This window comes from Theropithecus gelada, chromosome 15 (genome assembly GCF_003255815.1).
Source record: "Theropithecus gelada isolate Dixy chromosome 15, Tgel_1.0, whole genome shotgun sequence".
Taxonomy (NCBI): domain Eukaryota; kingdom Metazoa; phylum Chordata; class Mammalia; order Primates; family Cercopithecidae; genus Theropithecus; species Theropithecus gelada.
The window spans coordinates 68,627,410-68,633,243 of record NC_037683.1 but is presented as its reverse complement, the minus strand read 5'-3'; the positions used below and the strand labels follow the sequence as shown (position 1 = coordinate 68,633,243).

General features: G+C 34.9%; 1 pseudogene; it reads right to left on the bottom strand.

Moving 5' to 3' along the window:
* Positions 1 to 384: 384 nt before the first annotated feature.
* LOC112607728 lies at positions 385 to 1,591 on the bottom strand (annotated as a pseudogene).
* Between the last annotated feature and the right edge of the window lie 4,243 nt (positions 1,592 to 5,834).

Here is a 5,834-nt window from a genome sequence, read left to right as displayed (position 1 = left end):
TTTGGGGATCTAACATAAAGCATGGCAACAACAGTTAATAATATTGCATTGTATATTTGAAATTTTCTAAGAGAATACTTTTTTCTTTTTATATAGTATACATTTTATTAGTTTGTACAAATATATTCTCATATTACAAACGCAATTGAGTGCATGCATCTTCCTTTGATATTTGAATCATCTGAAATAACAAATAGAACTATACATTCAAAAGAATCCTCATTTGAATAACAAAAAAAAGACAAGTTAAACAACAAAAAAAAACTTTTCCTTTCTTACAAGTGAACACTGAAGTAGATTTAATTTGGCTTTCATTTTAAAAGACCCCAAAACCAAAAGCAGCTTAAAAACTAATTAAAATGGATTTAAAATTTGTTTACTAAGCTATTGGTCTCTAGCATCATTTTCTCTTTTCTGTTGTTTTGATGCAGGTTCTTTTTTGTCTGTTTCTTCTCTCCCTCTTTTCACTGGTCCACTTGCACCATTTTCATCATGTTCATCATCACTAACAAATTTCATTTTCTTGCCCTGAAACTGTACTTCTCCTTTAGCAAACTCAGGCTAGGCAGCTTTATTACCCTTTCCTTTTAAATCTGTGACCTTTTGACTTCCATTTGTTTGGGTATTCATGTTGGTCTTTTTATGATTTTTTCAATGCTTCTTTTTCCACCTGTCCTTCTAGTACTTCCCAAGTCACTTCTTTGTTCCTTAATTGTAGATTACCATTATTTGCATCTTTGGCTTTTCCCAACGCTTCCTCAACTTTTTCTTTAAATCGAATTATTCCCTCTTTTGCACCTCTGACAAAGTCATCCATTTTAGTTCACCATGATTTGAGAAAAGGATGGGTGAACCTTCTCTACAGGTCTGATCATCTAAGTCATCCAAAAATTTCAGCAAGCATCCAATCTTTTCTCTCAAGAGATTCCATTTCAGCATCTTCTAGCTTTCATTTTCCTTCTTGCTCTTGTTTTGCTCTTAATTTATCCTCCATATTACTTTGTTGCCTTTCTTCACTTTTTTCAGCAAAGTAATATTTCTTGAAAAGTATTAGTAGACTGTGTTTTTGTACTTCTGGCTAGGGGTCTCTACAAACTTTTTAGCAGATTCATTGTTACCAAACACAGCAAACATTGATCCTTTAAATGCTTTATCCAATGTTCTTCTCATCAGGATAGTTAGTACTTGACCTCTATCTTCTAATCATTCTTTTATGTCATCAACAGTTGCATCAGTTGGGAAGCCTTTGATATAAATAGATGTTTTTTACATCATTTTTATACTCATCGGTCACTTCAAGGAGGAGTTTACTTAGAGACATTCTGATTTTAGTTTTATCTTCACTGATTTCCATGAGTTCTGCCTTGGATTTCCTCAATGCTTCCACAGTTACATTAAAGTCTGTCGTGAGATGGTTTAACCTGTTGAATTTTATCAATATCTCCAAAGGTACCCAGCCTTCATTCAGTTTGACCCATTCCTTTAAAAATTTGTCCCATGGCAAATTGAAGTCTCCAAATTAATACTCAATTTGATGACAGAATTTGGCCTTCAGACCAGCGTTTTCAGCCACTGTGGTATTCTTTAACATCCTAGTCCTGCAGAGTCCAGCCACAAGCTCACAAGCAACAGTAACATCTTGACTTCCCCTGAGTAGCTCTTAAGTGTTCTTACCACACACAGAAAAAAAGGTAATTATGTGAGGTAACAATGTCAGGTAACTTGATAGTAGTCATCATTTTGCAATGCATACATATGTCAAATAATCACGTTATACACCTTCAATATATACAATTTTTGTTGATGAATTGTACCTCAATGAAACTGGAAAAAATATTTTAATAAAGTAAAATAAAATTTGCATTTCTGATTTTATGAACCTGTCTTTTACCCTAGGAAGGCCAGGTCGGGGTGGGGGAAGGGAGGAAAGAATGACCTCTTTTTCTTACTCATCCATATAATTTCTTTATGTTGAAAATGTCTTCCTAATGCTTATTTTTGTTTTACTTATCTTAAAATGGAAAGATTTTAATATAATCAAATAATTTAGTATTTTCCTTTATACTATCTACATAAAAGGCAAAAGAAGGGAGGAAATATGAAAATGAATGAGATTCAATTTAATAGAATTTGGCAAAAATAGCATTTTTTTCTTTTTAAATGATATTTGCTCTAGTATATGTGCGTATTTGCTTATGTTTGTAGCTGATACCAGTTCTTGAGGTAAAGAAATTATTTCAGGTCTTGCCTATGATGGGTATCTTTGTAAGATCACTCTAAGTCCAGAGGAAGTTTTCTCAATTATGCAGGTGTAATATCTCCACAGTCATCTCATTTCAGGAGAACAAAGCATAAAGACACATGACTCATGCCACTCAAATGCCAGTAAGACCACTAACCAAATATTCATTTAAAATTGGAAGCAAGTTCATAAAGCAATTAGTTAGTCAGGTGAACGAAGCATCCCCTCCCTAAAGGAGAGTCATGAATGAGTGTAAGAAGTTACTTAGATAATATAGAACTAGAGAAAAAGGAGTTGGAAATGGCAACATTCTAATATCTGTCTTTGAATGTACTGAGTGAGACACAGTCTTTATCTAATAGGGCCTAAATGGATTATGATTATTTAATTGCTATGACTGTGAGTAAACTAACAATTGTCCTTTTCTTATCATCATATTTATGACTTGTACCATTGTTTTTATCAGTAAATATTTGGAATATTTGATGGGCATTTTTTGGCCTTTTTTGAAGGCATCCAGGTCAAATATAAGATTCCGATTCTTCTTCAGTTAAATAAACTGATTTGTTGGTCTTGTTAGTTGGGGGGTTTCCTACACATTGAGTGTCATGTTAAGCAAAATTTACTCCTAAAAGACAGTTTGATGGGGTTGATGGGTAGGATACACAGGTGTGCAAAAATTGCAAAACTAATTGAAGATAATGAATGCTCCACTGTTCTGCCCTGGAGCCACAGAACAGCAGGTAACATGTCTTAGCTTTTTCTTTATTCTGTTTTTCAACATATTCTTTGCCAATTGAGAAATCTGTTTATTTTCGGTGCATTTAGAGTTTGGCATTTTAAAATTTTATGTTATTTATTTCCAAACCATCTGAAAATTTGTCAGTTTTTGTTAAACCTGTTAAAAATATTGACTTGTAGTTGCAGCTTTATATAAAGTAGTCACTGGCTTCCAATATAGTTAAGGTTTGTAGATAAACAACAGTCCTAAGTAGAAATATTTCTATACCTCCAGCCAATAGGCCAACATGTGCATTATCAGATCTGATCATAACTGGGTGATCAATGGAGATTAAATGTTTCCAATTTCATTATATGCTTCTGTTTAATTATCTGAGTACCAATTATGCAAGCATTATTCTTTGCAATTCTAGAAAGAGACAAAATACGTGTTCCAAAGGTGGCTGGGTTGTTGTTGTTGTTGTTGTTGTTGTTGTTGTTGTTGTTGTTGAGATGGAGTCTCAATGTGTCGCCCAGGCTGGAGTGCAGTAGTACGATCGGGGCTCACTGCAACCTCTGCCTCCCAGGTGCAAGTGATTCTCCTGCCTCAGCCTCCTGAGTAGCTGGGTGCGTACCACCGCGCCCAGCTAATTTTTGTATTTCTTGTAGAGACAGGTTTTCACCATGTTGGTCATGCTGGTCTTGAACTCCTGGTCTCAGGTGATCCACCTGCCTCAGCCTTCCAAAGTGCTGGGATTACAGGCATGAGCCACCGCGCCCTGCCAAAATAGCTGCTTTTTGAAAAGCTCTTTGAAAATATGACATCCACACATGAAAAGCTCAACATTAGGAAAGTTAAACAGCCTATATTAAAAAAAAAAAAAAAAAACAGTGAAATAGATGTTTCCAGGAATTATACATTAATATAACACATAGAATAAATGCTGGGTTCAAATGAGTTCAGGGAAAAGGTCAATAAGCAAACTTGGCCAGAGAATGTTCCATTACTGGTCAGACTCAAAGGATGGATAGAATTTGGGAAGAATAGAAGATAAGGATGAAAGTGTGGTTGGTCGGAGACACTAAATGGTGTAAACAGAAATGTTCTATTATTAGGTTGGTGCAAAAGTAATTGCAGTTTTTGCCATTATAGAAGAGTGACTTTATCAGTCTAAGTAAACACGGAGGTCAAGTTAGAATGCTCTATTTAATATCTAATGGATGTTTGAAAACTTCTTTTGTGTTCATGGGAACTGTTTTAATAACATTATAACAAAGCATATTCTATTGTTCAGAGTTTTGCTTTATGGACTTAGCTGAGATTTCTCAGAAGCATGCTGTATGCTTGTTTTCCATTTTTACTAGCACTGGTACATAACCTGATACATAAAAGTCATTTACGAAATCTTAGATGAATGAAATGGGGCAAAAATAAATTCTGATAGATATTCCTTTAATTCCTGGAGCTTACATTTTTAGTGAGAAAGGCAAGAGATACCTGAATATTCTCTGGTTTAAAATCATATTCTATTGGCTTTCCTCTGAAAAGCAAATGAATTGGAAAACACACTTGAAAATACTGTATTACTGCTGAAAGAAATCATAGATGACATAAACAAACGCAAAAACATTCTTTACTAATGGACTGGAAGAATCAATATTGCTAAAACGTCCATCTCTACAAAGCAATCTAGAGACTCAATGCTATTCCTATCAACTTGCCAACATCATTTTTCACAGAATTAGAGAATTATTCCAAAATTCTCACTGTTAGTGAGAATATAAAATCATTTCAGTCCCTGTGGAAAGCAGCTTGGAGATTTCTCAAACACACACAAAAAAACTTGAACTATCATTTGACCCACCAATTCTATTACTGCATATAAACCCAAAGGAAAATAAATTGTTTTACTAAAAAGATACTTGCACTCATCTGTTCATTGGAGCACTATTCACAATACCAAAGGCATGAAATCAATCTAGGCACCCATCAATGGTGGACTGGATAAAGAAAATGTGGTACATATACCCCATGGAATACTACACAGCCATAAAAAATGATGAAATCATATCTTTGCAGCAACATGGATGCAGCTAGAGGTCATTATCCTAGGTAAATTAACACAGAAACAGAAAATCAAATATAGTATGTTCTCACTTATAGTGGAAGCTCATTCCTGAGTACACACAAAGATGGGAATGATAGACACTGGGGACTACTAGAGTGGGGAGTGAGAGGGGCAAGGACTGAAAAGCTCCCTGCTGGTTACTACATTCACTATCTGGGTGACAGAATCAATAAAAGCTCAAAGGTCAGCATCTGGCAATATACTACACCTTGTAACAAAGCTACACATATACCCCTGAATCTAAAATTGAAATTATTTTTAAAAGAGATTCAGGCCAGGTATAGTGGCTCACAACTGTAATCTCAGCACTTGAGGAGGCTGAGGCAGGGGGGTCACTTGAGCTCAGGAGTTCAAAACCAGCCTGGGCAACAAAGTGAGACCCCTGGAGAGACAGAGAGCGAGAGACAGAGAAATTCAAATCACAAAAACAAAAAACATAATTCTATGTTAAAGTTAAATGGGATTATTTTTATGTATTAATTTATTCATTCAACAAATATTTATTGGATACTTAGTACACACTGGATACTACTGTTCTAGGGGAAGATGATACAGTGGTTAACAAAGTTAATAAAACTTCTGTCCTCATGGAGCTTATATTCTAGTAGAGGGAAACAAACTAATTTGTTTAAAAAGTAAAAATTATTATATGAACTGTAGTTTGTAGAAATTGACCAAATTGTTCGCTTCTTTCTGTATCCCCACCTTGACTGTGTCATGTCACCATGCCTGAATTCTGACTC